The 24547-nt window shown below is 45.4% G+C and overlaps 1 protein-coding gene across 2 annotated transcripts in view; it reads left to right on the forward strand.

Annotated features, from left to right (window-relative positions):
- The window catches only part of glis3 (GLIS family zinc finger 3), a 938847-nt gene that overhangs the window by 342356 nt on the left and 571944 nt on the right, over nucleotides 1-24547 (forward strand). The gene's annotated exons all lie outside the window — the stretch shown is intronic.

A 24547-nucleotide genomic window follows, 5' to 3' on the forward strand; every position in this document is an offset into this window, starting at 1 on the left:
ACCAAATTGAGGGATATGGCAAAATATGATGAAGACTGTGGAAGACTGTTGGAAGATATTGATAGGCTCGTTGGAAGGACAAATAGGTAATCAGTGCAGAGAAATGTTAAGTAATGATACGGAAGGAAGTAAATTCTAAATGTAATAAAAGAGCAGATGAAGTTTGTTGTAAAAACACATGGATAATAAGAACATAAGAAATAGCAGGAGTAGGCCATACCACCCCTCGAGCTTGCTCCACCATTCAATAAGATCATGGCTGATCATCGAACTCAACTTTACTTTCCCGCCTGATCTTCATATCCCTTGATTCCCCGAGAGTCCAAAAATCTATCCATTTCAGCCTTGAATATACTCAGAGACTGAGCATCCATAGCCTTCTGAAGCTAGAATTCCAAAGACCCGCTGAGTGAAGAAAGTGCTCCTCATCTCTGTCCTAAATGGCCTACCCCTTATCCCGAGACAGTGCCCACTAGTTCTAGACACTCCAGCCAGGGGAAACAACCTCTCATCATCTACTCAGTCAATCCCCTTCAGAATCTTGCATGTTTCAATGAAATCACCTCACATTCTTCTAAACTCCATAGTATATAGGCCCATTCTACACAATCTCTCATTATAAGACAGCCCTCTCATCGCAGGAATCAATCTAGTGAACCTTTGTTGCACCACGTCCAAGACAAGTATATCCTTCCTTAGATAAGGAGACCAAAACTGTGCACAGTACTCCAGATGTGGTCTCACTAAGGCCCTGTACAATTACCATTATTCATTCTCAGGATGTGGGCAGTGCTGTCAAGGATGGCATTTTTTGCCCATCCCTAAGAGGTTTGATACAAGTGAGTGACTTGCTAAGCCACTTCAGAGGACAGTTAAGAGTCAACTATATTGGTATGAGACTGGATTCACTTCTAGGCCAGCCCAGGTAAGGACGGCAGGTTTTTTTTTCTTAAAGGACATCAGTGAACCAGTTGGATTTTTACAACAATCTGATAGTACGTTGTCACTTTTTCATTTAAAAAAAAACTTTTTATTTACAATTTTGTTTTTAATTGAATTCAAATTCTCCAACGGCCAAACTTGGATTTTAACTCACATTCTTAGTCCAGGCCTCTGGATTATTGTCCAGTAACATAACCACTACACTCCCCTACCAAATGTTAAAGGTACAAGAAGCTAAGGCTATAAAAGAAGCAAAACTGAACCTTTAGTCGAGAGGCCGAGGGGATAAAACTTTCATTGGAGGTACTCCCGCTCAACTATTGGTGGAAGAGCTGTAAAAAGCACAGAAAAATGGCATAAACTGTACTTATACTGTTTTCCAGCATTATCACAACCCTTCTGTCAAAGTTAGAATACAAAAGCAAAGGGGTAATATTGAACTTACAAAAAGACTTTAGTTAGGCCACAGTTGGGGAATTATTTACAGTTTTGGGCACCCCAACAAAAGAAGAAGAATAGCTTGATGGCTCGTGGAGAAAACACAAGCACAGACTTGATGGGTTTAAAACCTTGTTTCTGAGTTTTTATATTTTATAACTCTATAACATTAGAAGTGTGTTGGCAGATACCTCATAGCAGGTTGTCTTCCTGCCTTCGTGGCTGTGGACAGTAGAGAGTATGGAGCGAGCAAGAATAATAAATGTCTCATGGAATGAGCAAGAATAATAAATGCCTCATGGAACATAATAAGAGAATATAATTGCTGAAGAGCAACTGCACATAGATGGCACACAGTAAAATGTTGGTTCCAATTCCCATGTTTATCAGTTATTTCTAATTGAATTCAGTACCCCCGCGATAGCAGTTAATATTGCACCAGTTAAATATGTTTAAATAAGGCTAGATACATATATATTTGAAACAATATTTCAGGTCTAAAAACTTGCCTACAAATGGAAATGAAATATATACTTTATAGAACACACTGGTTGATGAGCTTCTGAGATCATGAAAATATTTAAGGTAACTGGCTAAGAACAAAATATGTCGGATATAAGTTTAGACAGATATTCTGCAGGTTTCTCAGATTTGCCTTTGAGTGTAAGAATAAACTTTACAGAGCATTCCTCAGGTGTTAAACTGACTGGGTAGTGCCCACGAAAAGTGGATTATGCATATTCTCTAGGAGGAGCAAGCTTGATGAATCAAATGGCCTTTTCTCATTTGTGAACAATATTACTGTACATATGTTAAGCAGTGGGGCAGCAGCAGATGTTGTGATGTCACAATGGCACCTGTGTCGCTGAGCTGACTGAAAGCTTTCGACCAGAGGAAATAAAGCAGGCAAATGAAGCAATTGGAGCTGTGAGATTGAGTGCCTGAAGGCCAGCAGCTGGCAGGCAAAGCAAGGAATAGCCATTTATTTAGGAACAACTGGGATTAAAAAAATGAAAATCTAGCTAAGAAAAACTTAGACTATATTGGACCATAACCTGCTTTGGCAGGGCATCTAGCTACACTTTCCCTTGCACATTTAAGTTTTAAAAATTTTGTGTGGCAAGTTTCTGAAAATGTGAGAGATAATGTCACATCGTGAGAAACTGGGCATCTGGGACCTGAGTGAACAGGTCAAGCAACTGTGTATCTCCTTAACCAATCATGTTGAAGAAATAGGAAATTAACAGCGCAAGGATTGAGAAGGAAATATAAATTAGAGTGAGTGAATTCAATGTCACATCAGGTCCAGAAAGAGAAATTGTGGGCCCAAGTTTCCACACGCACCTAGAACGGCGCAGTCCCGACCTGGATGCCCGTTTTTCGCGCCACAAAGTGCGCCTAAAAAAATCCTCGGTATTCTCCACCTACTTGCAGGTCCTCTGGCCCTCGGCGCAGCCAGCACGAGCTGTGGGGGGGAGGAGCCAGGTCCCTGCGCTGAAAACAGTGCCGGGACCTCTGCACATGCGCGCTACAGTGGGCACGCAAGTGCAGTAGCTCCAGGCGCCGAACTGTGTGGGAGGGGCCCGAAGCATGCAGCCCCTAGCCCTGGCTGAATGGCCTCACTGGGGCTGCGTGAATGAGGCTCCTCCCACGGCCAGCTCCTGCTCCCCCCCGACCAGACCCGACACTCGCTCCCCGCCCCCCCCTGCCTCCGGACCAGACCCGACACTCGCTCCCCGCCCCCCCCTGCCTCCGGACCAGACCCGACACCCGCTCCCCTCCCCCCCCCGCCTGCGGACCAGACCAGACCTGACACCCGCTCCCCCCCACCCCCCTGCCTCCGGACCAGACCCGACACCCGCTCCCCCCCACCCCCCCGCCTCCGGACCAGACCAGACCCGACACCCGCTCCCCCCCACCCCCCTGCCTCCGGACCAGACCCGACACCCGCTCCCCGCCCCCCCCTGCCTCCGGACCAGACCAGACACCCGCTCCCCGCCCCCCCCCTGCCTCCGGACCAGACCAGACCCGACACCCGCTCCCCGCCCCCCTCTGTCTCCGGACCAGACCCGACACCCGCGCCCCCCCCCCCCGACTGACCCGACCCGACCCGACCCGCGCTCCTGTTCCCACTCCCCGCCTCCCCGACTGACCCGACCCGACCCGCGCTCCTGTTCCCACTCCCCGCCTCCCCGACTGGACCCGACCCGACCCGCGCTCCTGTTCCCGCTCCCCGACTGGACCCAACCCGACCCGCGTTCCCGCCCCCCGACCCGACCCCCCCGCACCCACTGGACCCGACCCGACTCCCGCTCCCGGACTGGATCCGACCTGACCTTCTCCCCCCCTCTCCCTCCCTCCCTCTCTCTCTCTCCCTCCCCCCCTCCCTCTCTCTCTCCCTCCCCCCCCCTCTCTCTCTCTCTCTCTCTCCCTCCCCCCCTCTCTCTCTCTCTCTCTCTCCCTCCCCCCCCTCTCTCTCCCTCCCTCCCCCCCTCTCGCTCCCTCCCCCCTCTCTCTCCCCCTCCCTCCCTTGCTCTCTCTCCCCCCCTCCTCCCCCCCTCTCCCTCCCCCCTCTCCCTCCCCCCCTCTCCCTCCCCCTCTCTCTCTCCCTCCCCCCCTCTCTCTCCATCCCTCTCTCTCTACCCCACCGACCCGACCCAACCCAACGCCACCTACCTGTAAATCTGGTGCCGGGGACGGGCCTTCTCGGGCCGACCCGTTCAGCCTTCGGTCCCGAAAGGCCTGCCTGAAGCACTTTCACACAGGTAGGAAGATGGTTTATTTAATCTTTTCTTTGCTTATAAATGTTTATTCAGGTTGGATTTATTTGTATAATATTTGTATAAGTATAAATAAGGATTTATTATAGAATTTAATGACTTCCTTTCCCCCCACCCCCGACCTCGTTCTGGACGCCTAATTTGTAACCTGCGCCTGATTTTTCAATTTGTAGAACAGGTTTTTTCAGTTCTACAAAAATCTTCACTTGCTCCATTCTACTTTAGTTTGGAGTACGTTTTCACTGTGGAAACTTTCAAATCAGGCGTCAGTGGCTGGACACGCCCCCTTTTGAAGAAAAAATTCTGTTCCAAAGTAGAACTGTTCTACCTGACTAGAACTGCAGAAAAAAAAATGTGGAGAATTGCGATTTCTAAGATAGTCCGTTCTCCACCAGTTGCTCTTAAAAATCAGGCGCAAATCATGTGGAAACTTGGGCCCAAAGAGAGGGCAATAAAGATGTGATTAAGAGAGAAAGAAAAATGTGACAGAACAGAAAAGTAAAAAAAAATTAATGTTGCACTTTTAAAATCTTCAATAACAGTTAAAACTGAAGGAATGAGATTCCACACTTGTAAATAGTTCATTTGCCAGTGCCAGAGAGGTTGATGGGTAGTAATTAAAACTTATCACGCCGTTAAAATAATAATTAGACTTGAAATAACTTGACTTATTTTTCTGTGGCAAGTTTAGTTCATATCTACTGCGCAAATACAGCAATTTCACGCCATTCGATGCATTTCGCTGGTGAGGCAGATAGCGAGGTGCCGCTTTCATGAAGCTAACGACTGATTGGTGCGACTTAGTATAGCGGTATTAGGCAGTCCCTCGTATCGAGAATGACCCACTTCCACACCAAAAAGGGATGAATTCATAGGTGTTTCAATGAGGGACCTGACATTCTAGGTCCCGAACTACATACTGAAGGGTGGAAGGTGCCTGTGCGTGGGTTCTTTTAATGTGTGGTGGCCGTTACACACCAGCCACCACATGGGCTTAACAGAGCTAGGTCTTAATCCAGTGGCAAGGGTTAATTAACCAAGACGACTGGAGACCAAGCTCTACTGCACAGACCTAGTGTGCACACATGCTCCTACTTTCTATAAATTGTAGTGTTGGCTGGCCCATGCTGCCCCTGAGCCCTCACCTCTTCTGGGCCCTGAACCCTCGCCTCTCCTGAGCCTCGATCACAATGCTCCTGGGCCCGGATCTCTCACCACTCCTCCTCCCCGATCAAAAATGGAGCAGTCAGTGAAAGGACATCAATTAGTCTCCTCTTATCTTGGAGACATCAAATATCGACACACTGTTATTTGAAATATCAAAATATTAAACTCCAGCCTAGTTGAAGGGTTATTAACATCAGCAGAAACAAACGCCACCGAACAGAATGAACACGATTCAGTCCGGGATGTGAATAACAGCAGCAATAACAGCAGAATCCAACCCCTGCAGTTACTTGTGAACTCGCTGGTGTCTCAACAGGTTGGGTGACTGAGTGAATCCCTTCCCACATGTGGAGCAGGTGCAACTAGGACAGCAACATGCTGAGGTGCAGAGGGTCCTGGGGGTCCTTGTGCATGAATCCCAAAAAGTTAGTTTGCAGGTGCAGCAGCTAATCAGGAAGGCGAATGGAATGTTGGCCTTCATTGCGAGAGGGATGGAGTACAAAAGCAGGGAGGTCCTGCTGCAACTGTATAGGGTATTGGTAAGGCCGCACCTGGAGTACTGCGTGCAGTTTTGGTCACCTTACTTAAGGAAGGATATACTAGCTTTGGAGGGGGTACAGAGACGATTCACTAGGCTGATTCCGGAGATGAGGGGGTTACCTTATGATGATAGATTGAGTAGACTGGGTCTTTACTCGTTGGAGTTCAGAAGGATGAGGAGTGATCTTATAGAAACATTTAAAATAATGAAAGGGATAGACAAGATAGAGGCGGAGAGGTTGTTTCCACTGGTCGGGGAGACTAGAACTAGGGGGCACAGCCTCAAAATACGGGGGAGCCAATTTAAAACCGAGTTGAGAAGAAATTTCTTCTCCCAGAGGGTTGTGAATCTGTGGAATTCTCTGCCCAAGGAAGCAGTTAAGGCTAAGCTCATTGAATGTATTCAAATCACAGATAGATAGATTTTTAACCAATAAGGGAATTAAGGGTTACGGGGAGCGGGCGGGTAAGTGGAGCTGAGTCCACGGCCAGATCAGCCATGATCTTATTGAATGGCGGAGCAGGCTCGAGGGGCAGATAGCCTACTCCTGTTCCTAATTCTTATGTTCTTATGTTCTTATGTAGCAACCTTTGGATTTTTGAGTTTAACTGCGTGTCTGCCCCTCATTTGAAGTTGCTGTACCATTTGTGCATAAATAACGGCGAGCAACATTCACCTCACCATTAGTTTGACAGCAAAATCTGGTCCATTGTATAGAGACCTTGCATATGTAACAACATTACAGACAGAAGGAGGGGTAGTGTGTAGGCATCATTATGGACCATTGCTAATTCATCTCGAGTGTGACTACAATTTGTTACTGATCCAATTATATTGAATATATTTCTCATTATTCATTATGTATAATCTTTTTTAATATTTTAATGTGAGAGGTGCAAAGCAACTTTTGAGCTTTGGAACAAAGCTTAGAGAGATCTGCCATCATGTTTGAGTGCATTAATGAACTTGAAATACCTTGAAAGATACAGCAGGACTAAGAAGGTGTAAGAAGCAATGTTGTGCAGGTTTGAATTGTCTTTCTTTTGAACTAGTTGTTGTGGTCTTGGTATTTATACAGTATACAAGAACAGTTTATTAATTGTATACTTTCGGTTTCCTACATAATTACATTCCCTACATTAGTTATTTCAGTAGTTTCTTATGAATAATATACTGTATTAATTTTGAATGGGAGTTCACAAATATTTCTACACAAAAAACAAAGTTTCCAGTAAACATTTACCAAACCTGCTTAGCCAGCATGCACTGGAATGACAGTTTAAGTTAGTGACCCAATAACTACATGTTGCTAGGATACAGCATTCTATAATTCTTCACAGGATTATTCATGCATTAACAAATGCTTTTAGCTTACCTTCAAGGAAACATTAAGCTTCCTTTTATTTCTGTTTGCCATCTAAAGTTACAACTGTGTATATATATATTCATTCTAGAGTGATTCAAGGTTTCACAGTGTAGATTGAGATTGTGCGATTTATGTAGATACATCTTTGATTTCTGTTGTTTACCTCCTTGGTTTTGCCTTTACTATTGACAGGAAACCGGCAGTGAAAAGCAGACATCAATGAGACTACATAGTTTGTACATTGTTGATCTGCTCTGAAAACTTCATAAAATATGTGCTCGAAATGCAGATGCCGAAATTGGCTATCATAAGAACATACATAAGAACATAAGAATTAGGAACAGGAGTAGGCCATCTAGCCCCTCGAGCCTGCTCCGCCATTCAATAAGATCAGGGCTGATCTGGCCGTGGACTCAGCTCCACTTACCCGCCCGCTCCCCGTAACCCTTAATTCCCTTATTGGTTAAAAATCCATCTATCTGTGATTTGAATACATTCAATGAGCTAGCCTCAACTGCTTCCTTGGGCAGAGAATTCCACAGATTCACAACCCTCTGGGAGAAGAAATTCCTTCTCAACTCGGTTTTAAATTGGCTCCCCCGTATTTTGAGGCTGTGCCCCCTAGTTCTAGTCTCCCCGACCAGTGGAAACAACCTCTCTGCCTCTATCTTGTCTATCCCTTTCATTATTTTAAATGTTTCTGTAAGATCACCCCTCATCCTTCTGAACGCCAACGAGTAAAGACCCAGTCTACTCAGTCTATCATCATAAGGTAACCCCTTCTTCTCCGGAATCAGCCTAGTGAATCGTCTCTGTACCCCCTCCAAAGCTAGTATATCCTTCCTTAAGTAAGGTGACCAAAACTGCACGCAGTACTCCAGGTGCGGCCTCACCAATACCCTATACAGTTGCAGCAGGACCTCCCTGCTTTTGTACTCCATCCCTCTCGCAATAAAGGCCAACATTCCATTCGCCTTCCTGATTAGCTGCTGCACCTGCAAACTAACTTTTTGGGATTCATGACTCTAAAAGAGTTTCATGCACAAGGACCCCCAGGTCCCTCTGCACCGCAGCATGTTGTAATTTCTCCCCATTCAAATAATATTCCCTTTTACTGTTTTTTTTTCCAAGGTGGATGACCTCACATTTTCTGACATTGTATTCCATCTGCCAAACCTTAGCCCATTCGCTTAACCTATCTAAATCTCTTTGCAGCCTCTCTGTGTCCTCTACACAACTCGCTTTCCCACTAATCTTTGTGTCATCTGCAAATTTTGTTACACTACACTCACCTTTAACAAGCTCCCAGTAGGAGTGGAGTTAATCTACAGGACAAGCGGGAAATTTTTCAACCTCCGACCCTCCAGACCCAGTTGGGGCCGGTAATCTATCTGAAGCCAAGCATTCTGTGCCTGACGCAGAAGTCTCATCTGGAAGCGAAATTGGGGTTACTGCATCTCACAGGAAGTGGAGCGCAATGTCGATGACTCCACTTCCTCTAATGTCGATGGCTCCACTTCCTCTCGAGGTGGGATCGGGGCCGCAACCCGGGCGCATCATAGAGCGCTACACAAGCCTCGCCATGTAGCACTGACACGTTTTAACACCCCTCCCCTTCCGTTAAAGGGGAGGGACACTGCGAGCTCTGCAGGTCCTTTGATGGCCTCTACTGCACGATTGCAACCCGGATGCTGCAAAAGCATCAGGCAAGGGTCCGATTGATAAGTGGTTTAAAAAAAAAAGGCGGCGGCATGCGGTGCAGCGCATATCCCATTTAACTTTCTCCCTGCAATGGGTGTGTGGCTCCGTTTGCAACCTGCGAGGCTGGCAAGGGCATTGCCCGCGGCAGCCACAAGGGGCACTGCCCGATTTCTGCCGTGGGGCGAAAAGGGGTTGCCTCGCACAGCGATTACATCATCGGTGGAGGCACAGCAGCTCGGGGTACAGCGCTACGCTACTGGATTCGCGCCTCCACTAACTCCCACGCAATTTCGCGGGAGCCGGTAGCGCCCCCCCCCCCCACCGAAAATACCTTTGTGCTTTGTGCCCCAGGAGGTGCACAACAGGGGAATTTTGCCCCAAAAATGTTTGAATACACTGACTTTATTCACTCCTACCTATCGACTGGGAAAATAATTGTGAGGAATTACATCTTCAGATGCCGCAACTCGCTCTTTCAACACTGTTTGATGAAACCAAGGTCTCATGACTAGTAGGAATGTAGAAGAGTATTAAAATGTTTGAAATCCTTTTAAACAGTCAACCATAAAATATTTGAGGATCTGGAAGACAACTTGGATATTTCTTAATTTGTTAAAAGAACAAAGAATTAACTAAAGATCCAACCCTAGAATCACGGATGGAATAATTCAACCATATTTTTGCCATTGATTACATTTCTTGCGGATTAAAGATTCTTCTGACTCAAATTAAAGTTATTACCTCAAAAGCTATCCCTATTTTGTAAGTGGGAAATCAAGTGAAAGGCAATATTCATGGTGCAGGACACCACCAAGGTTGAAAAGGGTATATGGCAAGTTGAGGTAAATCAAGAAACAATGATTAGATGACACCAATCTGGCTTTTAAAAACCTGCAGATTGTGATTAAGAACTGATCAGAAAATTACAACTTTCTGAATCTGTGTTACAAAGCAGAAACTAACTGTGATGCCTCATGTTCAAAATAAGTTGCCACACATCCTGTTAAAACTCATACATGAATAGTCACTTTAGATGAGAGACGAAGGGATAATATTGGAGCGAATAATCCAATCAAAATTTATTTTGAATTTTTTTTATTTTGAAGATCTGTGCAAGCACCAACAGTCACGTATACGAACGTGCTTTTTGTTGCACTGTTTTAAATAGGATATTCACGCATAGAAACACTCCTTTCAAGGTGTGTACCACTAAGATCATAATATAGTCACATCAGGATTGCAAACACACTGGATGGCAGCAGTCATGTGTTTTCTTTATTTTTTTTTAATTCTTGGGATGAGGGCAATGCTACCAATCGATAAAGGGATAAGGGGTTATGGGGAGTGGGCAGGGAAGTGGAGCTGAGTCCATGATCACGTCAGTCATGATCTTATTGAATGGCGGAGCAGGCTCGAGGGGCCGTATGGCCTACTCCTGCTCCTAATTTTTATGTTCTTATGTATAGTGCCTTTAACATAGTAAATGTCCCAAGGTGCTTCACAGTAGTATTATCAAACAAGATGTGACACCGAGCCACACAAGGAGATATTTCTTGTGTTCTTATGTTATGTAATTGCATAAAAGTATATCCTGATGTTGTTTTTTTATATTACACCTGCCCTGAATATGCCCCGACATATCTAAATATTACTTGATTCAATCATTTACGACCTTCCCCGCCCACTCCCCATAACCCCTTATCTCCTTATCGATTAAGAAACTGTCTATTTCTGTCTTAAATTTATTCAATGTCCCAGCTTCCACAGCTCTCTGAGACAGCGAATTTCACAGATTCACAACCTTCAGAGAAGAAATTTCTCCTCATCTCTGTTTTAAATGGGCGGCCCCTTATTCTAAGATCATGCCCTCTAGTTCGAGTCTCTCCTATCAATGGAAACTTCCTCTCTGCATCCACCTTGTCAAGCCCCCTCATAATCTTATATGTCTCGATAAGATCATCTCTCATTCTTCTGAATTCCAATAAGTAGAGGCTCAACCTACTCAAGCTTTCCTCATAAGTCAACCCCCTCATCCCCGGAGTCAACCTAATGAACCTTCTCTGAACTGCCTCCAAAGCAAGTATATCCTTTCGTAAATATGGAAAACAAAACTGCGCACAGTATTCCAGGTGTGGCCTCACCAATACCTTATATAGCTGTAGTAAGACTACCCTGCTTTTAAAATCCATCCCCTTTGTAATAAAGGCTAAGATACCATTGGCCTTCCTGTTCACTTGCTGTACCTGTATACTATCCTTTTGTGTTTCATGCACAAGTACCCCCAGGTCCCGCTGTACTTGACCCAGTGACAATGAAGGAATGGCAATATACGTCCAATTTGGGATGGTGTGTGACTTGGAGAGGAAGCCAGAGGTGACAGTGTTCCCATAATATTGTTGTCCTTGTCCTTCTTAATGATAGAGGTTGCAAGAGAGAGAAAGTGCTGTGAAGTAACCCTGGTGACTTGCTGCAGTGCATCCTGTAGATAATACAAACTAACTATAATGCATGAGTAATGTAAAGGGTAGATATTGAATCCAATGGTGGTGGGGGTGGGGGAGGGGGTGGTGTTGTGGTTATGGTAAATCAAGAAAATTAATCTTTAATAATGAAACATTCTTTCAGTGAATGAGTGCTCAATCTATGGAACTGAGGGAGCTGGTGGAAGCAGAGAGTATTGCTTTCAATTGCAAATTTGATGGATTTACTTCACAAAATAATATTTTGGGATACAGTATGAATAATGTGCAACATGACCATGAGATGTAATGTGTAGAATGCTTTGGAGGAACAAGTGACTTTGGACCTGTAGTTCTCAAAGCTGCCCACCACTAGGGTTTCCCCACCTCATTTCTGGGTCCGTTTTAGATTAATTGATTGAGATTCATTGCCATGATTGGTTAACAACTCCATTAGCATTGTATCGTGTGACTACCAGGATGCTAGAAGGCAAACTAGACGGACCTTGGTCTTTTTTCACCCAGTGTTCCTATTCTCTCTCCTGGATAGTATTGCATTTCCTGAGTGTTGTTGGGGTTGCATCCATTCAGGTGAGCAGTGAGTATTGTAGCGCATTCCTGACTTGAGACTTGTCAATTGCAGATAGAATTTGAAGAGTCAGAAGGTGAGCAACTTATCAACATTACATAGCCTCTGCTTTGTTTTTGTAGCCATGGTGTTGATATAGTTGGTCCAAATCAGTTACTGGTCAGTGATTACCCTCAAGATGTTGCTGGTGGGGACCTCAGCAAAGATGGTTTCATTGAAGGTCAGGGGAAATGGTTCAGCTTTTTCTTGTTCAAGATGGTCATTACTTATGTAGTGCGAATGTTATCTAACAATTATCAGCTGACGTCTGCATATAGTGTACGTCATGCTATAGGCATAGGCTGCTTCATTATCAAAGTTGTCAACTGAGCTGAATACTGTGGAATTGCCAGTGAACAGTCCCATTTCTGACCTTATGACTTAGGGAAGGTCATTGATGAAGCAGCTCAAGGGTGTGCTCTAAGGAACCCCTGTGATGATTGGCTTCAACAACTACAAACATCTTCCTTTATGTCAGGTATGATTCCAGCCTCTGGGTGGATTTCCATTTGACTCCCATTGACATCAGTGTTTCTAGGGTTCCTTGATGCCATACTCAGTCAAATACTGTCTTAATGTTGAAGGCATCTACTCTCACTTCTCTATCATTCAGCTCTTGGGTATGCATGTGGATCAAGACTGTGATGAGGTCTGGAACCAAGTGGTCTAGCAGAACCCAAACTAAGCAGTTATTAGTGATTTGGTATTGCTTGATGACACTATTAATGACTATCACTTTACTGATGATTGGGAGGAGGTTAAAAGGGTGGTAATAGACTGGGTTGCATCAATCCTGTATTTTTTTTGGATAGGACATACCTGAGCAATCTTTCAGGTTGTCTGGTGTATGCTAGCCTTTTTCTAAACCACCCTAGTATAAACAAGCCGGTTTCCTGAACAGGAGATATGAATGCTTGAAATCCTTCTCTGAGTCTAGGTCCAGTCATTGTGCAAGGTGAGTTAGGAGTGAGTATTGTTAATTCTATGATAGTAACTCACAGCACAAGAACAAAGTGAATTTCAGGAGTAATCAGCAACTAGTCAAAAGCATATCCCTGGAAAGGGTGGAATAGAGGCATTCGGAAACTACAGAATGAATTAGAAAAATATGTAAGTGGGCGTATCAATGGCAGATTAAATTTAATGTGTAATGTATTGCACATAGGAAGGAAAAATAAATAGCACATATACTCCATGAATAGTGTTGAAATAGCTAAGGATGAAGCTGAAAGAGATCTAGGAGTCTCTAGACTCCAAAGCTCGCCATGGCCAATGGATGGAAAGCAGCACTCAACAGAATTGACAGAATGTTGAATAACATAGCCAAAATAGTATAAGTGCGATGAAGTTGTGATCAAACTCTGCAATGCATCGGTGATACCCACCCTGACAGAGGCCTGGGAAATTGGGGAGGTGCCGTGCTAATCCGAGAAGAGAAGAGATGCCCTAAGAAGAGCTTAAGAAAAATGGTAGATTTTTTTGTTCCCTCTTTTTGCTTCAGTGGTGTGATCAGGATTGATTGCCTTTGGTTACTAAGGATTTTGGGCCTTTCCTGCTGCCTCAGTGGGACTCCCCGAAGCCTTTAAGATGTAATAGGTGGAATTCCTGGGTAAGTCTGGACTCTCTCAGATGTGATAGGGGCAGGTGTAAGATTCACCCTTTACCTCCCTGAATTTTACACGCATTGCTTTATAAAACAGAACCACTTTTGGGCTTGCTCTTCCCACTAGGTTAGCTGGCAGGAAAACCACAATGGCTTCCCCAGCGTCAACAGAGTCCGATCTGCACATTTAATGGAGGACCCCACCAGGACAGAAATCAGGACAGGATTACATTTTAGGAAAGCTAGGGCTACAGTTAGCATGCTTGCAGATATCTAGGCCACGACATATACAATCCTTGATTTTGAACAATAGTTCGGAACTAGTAGGAGGGCAACTACATCAGATTAAAATACCCAACTTCACATTGTTTTACAAAAATGAATGCCATCAACCCAATCACATCAGTTGCACCAAAAAAAAATCCTATTCATTGCACCAAAAAAAAATCCTATTCATTCCTCAGATGTCAATTTAAGACACCAATTAATTTCAATAAAAACTCTTTTTGTGGCATTTGTCTCATTGATCTGATTTATTTTACATAGGAGTGGACGGATACCAGTTCTCCATCTACTAATTTCCTGATCTTGACTGTATCAGGGAAGAGGATACTGAGTGAAGTCTGGACACTGGCCAGGAGGGAAGGAGCAAAAGTAGGACAGCATGTTATTACAAGCTGCCTTTGCACTTCTTGTAAGCAGGTAGTTCAAGAGCAGCTTTAGAAGCACCTTGGAATGCAGCAGCAGGAGATATAATTATAGAGTTGAAATACATTTTAAATGAAAGAAAACAATAAATGTTTTTAGTTAGTACATTAAATCTGTCACAAATTGATACTAATTTATTATTTTACATGCAGAATCGAGTGCTTGCACAAAAAAAGCAATTATTTCAGTCAAATCTGTTGTGCAATTTCCATTCACAGTTTGAACAGCTTCAGATTTGACTGACGTTGGAAAAGTTTATTAAAACTATATTTATAGTCCTAGTTTATTGTTGCTTAAGCTTCCTGCTTTGTTTGATATAACACTTACCAGCTGACTGTTTGTATACTCCAGGTTAATGATTTGACTGATACATTATTTAGAACTTAGGACGATTAGTAACATTTAGGACTGAGATGAGGAGAAACTTCTTCACTCAGAGAGTTGTTAACCTGTGGAATTCCCTGCCGCAGAGAGTGTTGATGCCAGTTCATTGGATATATTCAAGAGGGAGTTAGATATGACCCTTACGGATAAAGGGGTATGGAGAGAAAGCAGGAAAGGGATACTGAGGGAATGATCATCCATGATCTTGTCGAATGGTGGTGCAGGCTCGAAGGGCCGAATGGCCTACTCCTGCATCTATTTTCTATGTTTCTATGCATGCAGCATGTCTTAGGGGCCTTATCAATGGCCTTTCTTTTCTAAAATCGCTTGGTCACTTAAAAGAAATATTCAAAAGTCAATAGCGCTAACTCCATGATTGAGCACTACCAGCAAGGAGCAGTGTTCACAGGAAGTGCAGTTTGAGGAATTGCTGGCTGTCAGCCCATAATTTTCTGTCCACTTAAAAATTAAATAATCTACATTAAATAACGGATTCATTGAGGCAGCTTTAATGGTTTCAGCATAATCAAAGGATAACTTTTTACGGTTCTGTTCAAAGTTTGAAGCAGTTGTTTTTTTAGAGCCCCATTCGCTCCTGTAGTGGCTCCTAAAACTGAGCTTCTGGCTATACCTGAGCCTCAACCCATAAAGTATAGCATCTAGTCTCTTATTGACTGAGATTTAGTTGTGGAACCCTAAGTATCAAAACATTTCAAAAACCTTTCATCAGTAAAATATGATTTCTGTTTTTTTAACAAAACAAATATTGTTTTATTTATCTGATGGCCCTTCCATATTTAAAAAAAACAGAATGAATCAAACTGACGATAACAATGGTTGTGATGGCTGCTTGATTGTTTACCATTCAAGTTTGTGGGCTGGATTTTAGGCTTTTCTGTTGTCGGGGCGAAAACGGAGGTGGGGTGGGAAAGTGACCGGCTGAGAATAGTTTGCGCTTTGGTAAGGAAGTTTCGACAGTTGGGGCCCTACATCAGGGGGTGCGGCGTGAAGGGAGGTGTTGTACACTTTTCGCGAACTACAGTCGCGAACTAAACTTCCGGGCCGTGTGTGCTCCGAGAGAGGCCAGAAGGGGTGGTGAAATCCTTTTTTTAAAAAAACTCACAAAAATATTTCCAAAACATTGCTCACGCCACCACAACACAAATCGCTAAAAAAATTAAAAGCACAAACACTCGCACTTACTTCTACAGCACATTACCTTCCTCTGCACTGTTGGCTATGCTGGACTGCACTGGTTTCCCAGGCGGTCATTGCGGGCATACTTCCAGGCGGATGGATCGGGCAGAAGTCCAAACTACTGCCGGTGTCGCAACCAGAGGCATTGCACACCCAGCGCAGCTCTTCCCAGCGTTGCTGCTCCACTCCAAAATTCGACCGGAAAACCGGACCGGAGGATCATGACAGGGCGTAGGAGACCTGAACGCCCCCTTTCACATCTCCTTTTATGCCGCTCTGGGGCGAAACCTGGAGCTTAAAGGATCGGAAAATCCAGCCCCTTATGTCCACAATCCTTGTGTACATCTACAGTACATGCACCTTCATACACAGAGGTGTGCATTACATGAACATCTACAAACAAATATACAGTCATCAAATTTTAAAAATAAGAAATAACAAATAACATGAGAATTAATCCAAGATTTTCATCTAACTTTATTGGTACTTTTTCAAGAGGAATTTTTTAAATTTAATTTCAAAAATGTATGTAACTGAATTTAAACAGTTTGAAAATGGGGCATCATGTTTGGCTTTAAGGTGAATAAATCCTGGACATAAAGATAAGACGACTGACCTCAGCCATATTTTGAGGAGAACTTTTAAGGAAAATTAGCTTATTTCTATTTTGGTGTCTCTTGAGTTAAATTGGCTTTAAAATTATCAATACATCTAATACTGTTTTTATGAGAGCCAGGTAGGGCCGTTGGTCGATTATCAGATTGAAGACAAGAGGTAACCCCCTCGAGGGGCTGGATTTTCGGCTTTGATATTTTTAGGTTGGCAATAGTGGCAGGGCGGTAATGTTTGTGCCCGGGAAGAGTTTGCACCTCAGTAAATAACATTGGGCAGCTGGGCCCTGAGTCAGAGGGCGCAGCGCTAAGGGAGGTGTTGGACACCTCTCTTGGGCGCTAGGATGGGAAGCTCCCGAGCTAAAGAGCCAGGCCGAAAATGCTCCAAGAGACGCCTGGGTGGGAAATTTTTAAAAACCCCCAAAAAACACAAAAACATTCCTAAAACATTGCCCACGCAACAACACAAATGTCAAAAAAATGTAAAGAAAAAACAATCACACTTGCCTCAGGAGTCCATTAGGTGCCTCTCCGCTGTCAGTATCGTTTGACCGCCTGATTTCCCATACCTTTACTGCGGGGCGCGCTTTGGGGCGTACGGGTCGGGCAAGAGTCAAAACTTGCACTGGTGTCGCAACCAGGAGCGTTGCACACTGGTGCAGCTCTTCCGGCAGTGCTGTTCCGCGTCGCTGCAAAACCGGACCCGAGGATCGCTACAGGGTCCTGGAGGCTGACCGCCTAGCCAGATCACCTTACCGCCGCCATTGCCGCCACTCCGGGGAAAAAAATGGAGAAGTGGGGAGCCAAAAATCTGCCCCATTAATGTGTCGTGCACATGTATGAATTATGCTATCATTTATTCTGAAACATGATTTGCTTGTACTAGCATTGAATGTAGGATGGAAGTGTGACTGCACTCTAAGGTAATATCAAAGAGTGTCAAATGTTTTGGAATTTGACCTGTTGATTGCCATCTAGCTGCGTGCTGTCTGTTACACTTTGGCTGACTGCTGTCCATTGCAATCTGACTGAATGTTGTCTGTTACGTTCTGGCTGAGTGTTTTCCATGGCAGTCTGGCTGAGTAATCATCATCATAGGCAGTCCCTCAAATTGAGGATGATTGCTTCCACGCCAGAAAATTTACAGGTGTTTCAATGAAGGACCTAATATTCCAGGTCGTGAACTAAATCTTGAAAGGTGGAAGATGCCTGTGCGTAGATTTTTTTAACATGTGGTGGCCGTTTCACACCAGCCACCACACAGGCTTGACAGAGCTAGGTCTTAGTCCAGTGGCAAGGATTAACCAAGACAACTGGAGACTAGCTCTGCTGTACGGACCTAGTGCACACATGTATCGCAGTGTGGGTTGGCCCATGCTGCCCTCGCCTCTTCTGGACCCCGAACTCACGCCTCTCCTGGGCCCCGATCACGCTGAGTAATATTTCACACCTTGCGACGGATGGTGCCAAATTCTGCTGTAAGGATAAACTAGTCACTGACTCCTGTTGGTTGGTACATGCCTTTTTAGCCTGTTCTGATGTAAAGTCACTGAGTATTGCAAACCCTTGCTTCCCTTTATTTCAGTCCTCCAGGTGTAAACAAATCTCTCTGTCCCATGCAATTTTGCAAGGTGTTCAAACCATGCAAATTTACGAAGAGCACCCGAAGAGTAATTATTTTGTGAAGTACAATATTTTTAACTTCAGCTCATATTTGCTGTAGATTTATTGGCCTGCAATTTGCAGTTGTAATGATAGCAACTTCTGGAGACTGGACATGCACAATTAAATGCGGAATTCCAGAAGTTGCAGTCAGTGATACAATATCCTCCACAGGGTGCACTGTTGCAGTCAGTAAATCAGTGATTTGACATGAACTTCAACTTTTTACGCACTATTCTCGATGTAAAAACCAATGAAAAAGTTAAGCTTCATGGAATGAGGTGCAATTGAATTTTTAGCGGTATACTTGTGTACAGGTCATAGTGTCAGGATAAGGTGTTGGCCATTTAGGACTGAGGCGAGGAGAAATGTCTTCACTGAGTGTTGTGAATCTTTAGAATTCTCTACCCCAAAGGGCTGAGGGCTGTGGATGCTCAGTCGATGAGTATGTTCAAGACTGAAATCGATAGATTTTTGGGCACTAAGGGAATCAAGGGATATGGGAGTTGATGTTGAAGTTCAGCCATGATTTTATTGAATGGCAGAGCAGGCTCGAGGGGCCACACGGCCAACGCCTGCTCCTATTTCTTATGTTCACCAATGCCTTAGCTTAGCAACTTTTTCAAATGTAAAATTTGGTAGATATGTTCATTATTATTAACAAAAACAAGAATCAAAAAGGAAAAATGTAAAGACATAGATGAAATTCTACTGTCAATTCAAGAAGGATGAAGTCAAACCCTTTATTACTACTGCATAAATTATTCATTCCTCAAAAAAAAGCACATACTGGATAAAGAAAAAAAGACTCCCGGGTCTAACCTGAGCAATAAGAATTAACTTTTACATGACCCCAAGAAATTAGAACACAATACAAATTTCCATGGCGCATTTTTCAATCAATGCATCGTAAGTATGAATCGCTGGGGTAGTCTTTTGCCATCATTTTTGGTGGTTTTCTCGGTGGTACAGTTGATTTTGGATGAGAAGCCGCCTGGCGAAAGTTTCCCCCTTACTTTTTAAAGAGAACCACCCACATTTCGAAAAGACCGCTGGGGAAACCGGTAGGATCTAAGTTTGGCCTCAACGGAGGCTCGTACACATCGCGAGGAAACTGCCCATGAGAAACAGCCTGAAACAGGGCGGTAGGTGAGTACCTTGCAAAGATAGGTAAGTAAAAGGTTTCTTTTTATTATTTTTTAAATTCTAAAATGGCGATTACCTTTAAAACTATATTGAAAATGTTTTTTAACTTTTTTTTAAGTGAAAAAATATTTTTGAGTTTTTCCCCCTCCTGAGGCAAAACTGCAGCCTCAGACTAAATTTTAAATACTTACCATCCATTCAGGCAAGAACCGCCCATTTTTCCTAGTTTCAGCTTTAACCGCCGAGAAACCATCAAGAATCTTGGTGCAAGATCCATTTTCTCGCCGGGCAGTATTTCTTACCTTATTTATGGAAATTTTTGCCGGCATTAATTGCAAAACCTTAGCGGTGTTTCTGGGCGGCAATCGGGCGGTGAGGGGCTTTGGGAAAAGTCTAGCCCTTTGTAATTTAAAGGAGTTTTGTGGTTATATTTCAGCCACAAAAACAGAATAAAAACAGTTCTTCAGTGTGCGCAGGTGCAAATCCAACTGTTGTAGCTGAGTTGGTAGAATGCATTTTTTATAGGCTATTATCCTCCAGGCTAAAAAAAGGTTTGAAAATAATTTCATGGAATGCAATTGAATGAAAATGTATGATATATATGAAAAAACAACAATAATGTATAATAAGTAATTGTATTTCTTACGCAATTTTAATAAACATATTTATAGAGAAGCTCTAGTCTATTTAACAGACATAGTAATTCTCTGCAGTTTACTAACAAACTCTCTGCTTCATGTTGTAAATTGCATGTTACTGTTGTAGAAAAATCCAGCTCATATTACTGCTTTTTCTTTCATCACCAAGGAAACAGCATTGTTTCTCCTTCCTGTGGTGCATTCTGAGTAGGGTGATGAGCACTGTAATTGGCTTCTACTCTGTGGACGAGCTATAGAACTTTCCACGGAAACCTTTGTTGAGTATGACAAAAATGCTAAACATATCTGAATACTGGTAAATACTGAGCGGGCTCGAGAGCCTCATGCAACAGTTAGTTTAGGGAATGCTTTTAAACTACTCGGGTCATATTTGGGATCTGTTTGTTTATTTTTTTTAACCTGATAGCACAATGAAGTTATCAGACAGATTAATTCCCAAAATTTGTCTCATGGGACAGAACAGCATCTTAAAGTCCAAATTTTCAAAGGATCAGAAAAGTTGCAATTTAAATTAATTTTAAGATTTTATTCAAAATTATAAAGAAAAGAAAATCCATTCACTAATAACTAATAGTATTCTAATAGAGGTCATCTAGCTCATTTAAACTTTTGTTTTTTTTGTTGCTTATTCTAAGGTAAAAATATTAATTATATCCATATATCAGCATGAGTTCCATAATCAAATGCTCACAGGTGGGGGTCTCTGTGCTAATAGGTACTTGGATTCATCTGCTGCTAGTAGTTAGAACTTCATTGTTTCATGTCTAAGACCTGAGTTTGAATTAGTATTTGGATTGTTGACCTAGATTCATCGCCAAGGTAAAATAATTTGAGGTGGTTTCAATCCGATCCCGAATACCCATATGGTAAACATCCAAGGGGTTCCTCCCACTCTTTTTCTTAACCTCAGCAGAAGATTTGAAAAATTACCAAATAGCATTTATGCAAATTTTACAGGGTTTGTGCCAATGAAGTTACAGCCCTCACGGAAATGCACTTTGCCATGTATCTACAGCACAAAATTATCTACATTTAATTGCTACTTTACCCTCAAGACTCTTAAAGAGGATTGGCATGGAAAATGGAAATGGAAATGTTATGCTGGTGCAATAAGGTACACTCTTCTGAGGTTAGGGAGTGAATGCAATTTGTTGGGTAATGCTGAGAGATTTTTATCCTGTACTTAACCAACGTGTAGCTGACCAGGGGTTATGTGGAAAATGTTATTTATTCCTACTGCTGGTATTTCTCATATTGTTAAAAAGAACATCTCCTATTGTATTGCTAAGGTAAGTCAGAGTGATTGTGGACAAAAATCCACACTTTTTTGTGAGATAATGGTGTAATGCAGGGGCATCTCAATTGTCACATTTCAGAGTGGGTCCCATTTCCACTGGGTTTATATCACATTTTTATTCTGGTGAAATTTTCAGGCCAGAGAGCAATGACCATTTCCCCTGCTCATGTCTTCAACAATGTGCACATGCAAATGAGATGGATGGTATAAAGCATTAGAATTCCTATAATTGATGTCCCCATTAGACATCATTTCCATCGGTGTAACTTACAAGCTGATAATAGAAACATAATTTTGTTATGAGCAGATCGCCTTAACAGAAATGGTCCTTTTAAAGATGTTTATTGCCTGGACAACTTTTGTCTGTTTTTAAGGTTTGACTGCATACTTAAGATTATTTTTTTGTTTTGGCGAGCTACTAAGCTGCACTTAAAACTGTGGTATAAGGCGGGCATGGGCTGGGGTGCAAAGCGGGGGCACCGGTTGGGGTGTGAAGCTGGCACGGGCTGGGGTCTGAAGCAGGAGCACGGGCTGGGGTGTGAAGCTGGAGCACAGGCTGGGGTGTGAAGCTGGAGCACGGGCTGGGGTGTGAAGCAGGAGCACAGGCTGGGGTCTGAAGCAGGAGCACGGGCTGGGGTGTGAAGCAGGAGCACGGGCTGGGGTGTGAAGCAGGAGCACGGGCTGGGGTGTGAAGCTGGAGCACAGGCTGGGGTGTGAAGCAGGAGCACGGGCTGGGGTGTGAAGCAGGAGCACAGGCTGGGGTGTGAAGCAGGCACAGGCTGGAGTGTGAAGCAGGAGCACGGGCTGGGGTGTGAAGCAGGAGCACGGGCTGGGGTGTGAAGCAGGAGCACGGGCTGGGGTGTGAAGCAGGAGCACGGGCTGGGGTGTGAAGCAGGAGCACGGGCTGGGGTGTGAAGCAGGAGCACAGGCTGGGGTGTGAAGCAGGAGCACGGGCTGGGGTGTGAAGCAGGAGCACAGGCTGGGGTGTGAAGCAGGCACAGGCTGGAGTGTGAAGCAGGAGCACGGGCTGGGGTGTGAAGCTGGAGCACGGGCTGGGGTGTGAAGCAGGCACAGGCTGGAGTGTGAAGCTGGAGCACGGGCTGGGGTGTGAAGCTGGAGCACGGGCTGGGGTGTGAAGCAGGAGCACAGGCTGGGGTGTGAAGCAGGAGCACGGGCTGGGGTGTGAAGCTGGCACGGGCTGGGGTGTGAAGCAGGAGCACGGGCTGGGGTGTGAAGCTGGCACGGGCTGGGGTGTGAAGCTGGCACGGGCTGGAGTGTGAAGCAGGAGCACGGGCTGGGGTGTGAAGCAGGAGCACGGGCTGGGGTGTGAAGCTGGCACGGGCTGGGGTGTGAAGCAGGAGCACGGGCTGGGGTGTGAAGCAGGAGCACGGGCTGGGGTGTGAAGCTGGAGCACAGGCTGGGGTGTGAAGCTGGAGCACAGGCTGGGGTGTGAAGCAGGAGCACGGGCTGGGGTGTGAAGCTGGAGCACAGGCTGGGGTGTGAAGCTGGCACAGGCTGGGGTGTGAAGCTGGAGCACAGGCTGGAGTGTGAAGCAGGAGCACGGGCTGGGGTGTGAAGCAGGAGCACGGGCTGGGGTGTGAAGCAGGAGCACGGGCTGGGGTGTGAAGCAGGAGCACGGGCTGGAGTGTGAAGCAGGAGCACGGGCTGAGGTGTGAAGCAGGAGCACGGGCTGGGGTGTGAAGCAGGAGCACGGGCTGGGGTGTGAAGCAGGAGCACGGGCTGGGGTGTGAAGCAGGAGCACGGGCTGGGGTGTGAAGCTGGCACGGGCTGGGGTGTGAAGCAGGAGCACGGGCTGGGGTGTGAAGCAGGAGCACGGGCTGGGGTGTGAAGCAGGCACAGGCTGGGGTGTGAAGCAGGAGCACGGGCTGGGGTGTGAAGCAGGCACAGGCTGGAGTGTGAAGCAGGAGCACGGGCTGGGGTGTGAAGCAGGAGCACGGGCTGGGGTGTGAAGCTGGCACGGGCTGGGGTGTGAAGCTGGAGCACGGGCTGGGGTGTGAAGCAGGAGCACGGGCTGGGGTGTGAAGCAGGAGCACGGGCTGGGGTGTGAAGCAGGAGCACGGGCTGGGGTGTGAAGCAGGAGCACGGGCTGGGGTGTGAAGCAGGAGCACGGGCTGGGGTGTGAAGCAGGAGCACGGGCTGGGGTGTGAAGCAGGAGCACGGGCTGGGGTGTGAAGCAGGAGCACGGGCTGCGTTGTGAAGCTGGAGCACAGGCTGGGGTGTGAAGCAGGAGCACGGGCTGGGGTGTGAAGCAGGAGCACGGGCTGGGGTGTGAAGCAGGAGCACGGGCTGGGGTGTGAAGCAGGAGCACGGGCTGGGGTGTGAAGCAGGAGCACGGGCTGGGGTGTGAAGCAGGAGCACGGGCTGGGGTGTGAAGCAGGAGCACGGGCTGGGGTGTGAAGCAGGAGCACGGGCTGGGGTGTGAAGCTGGAGCACAGGCTGGGGTGTGAAGCAGGAGCACGGGCTGGGGTGTGAAGCAGGAGCACGGGCTGGGGTGTGAAGCAGGAGCACGGGCTGGGGTGTGAAGCAGGAGCACGGGCTGGGGTGTGAAGCAGGAGCACGGGCTGGGGTGTGAAGCTGGAGCACAGGCTGGGGTGTGAAGCAGGAGCACGGGCTGGGGTGTGAAGCTGGCACGGGCTGGGGTGTGAAGCAGGAGCACGGGCTGGGGTGTGAAGCAGGAGCACAGGTTGGGGTGTGAAGCAGGAGCACGGGCTGGGGTGTGAAGCAGGAGCACGGGCTGGGGTGTGAAGCAGGAGCACGGGCTGGGGTGTGAAGCAGGAGCACGGGCTGGGGTGTGAAGCAGGAGCACGGGCTGGGGTGTGAAGCAGGAGCACGGGCTGGGGTGTGAAGCAGGAGCACGGGCTGGGGTGTGAAGCGGGTGCAAGATCTTCAAACTGCCATAGTGAAGTTCACTTTAGTCACCAGCACATTTTGGTAACATGGAAATAAGATATCGCTGCAAATTCTGGTGTGGCCAGCAGTACACTTCACCAACAGGAAGAATTACTGCCTCGTCAGCATTACTACAGCGTAAATGACCCTTCAATGTTTCTAACGATAAAGGTGTTCTCAACAAAGTGTGACAAAGAAAGTATTACAGGATTGTAAGCTTAACAGGTATAGCTAGTGTGCACTATATGCAAAACTTTTAATATATCGATTATATGTTAAATTTGGTATATTATGTGCAAGCTTCATCAGAAACTTCCATGGTAACCTTGTCCTTATGGGCAAACCATA

The sequence above is a fragment of the Pristiophorus japonicus genome, chromosome 1 (genome assembly GCF_044704955.1).
Source record: "Pristiophorus japonicus isolate sPriJap1 chromosome 1, sPriJap1.hap1, whole genome shotgun sequence".
Classification (NCBI taxonomy): Eukaryota; Metazoa; Chordata; class Chondrichthyes; family Pristiophoridae; genus Pristiophorus; species Pristiophorus japonicus.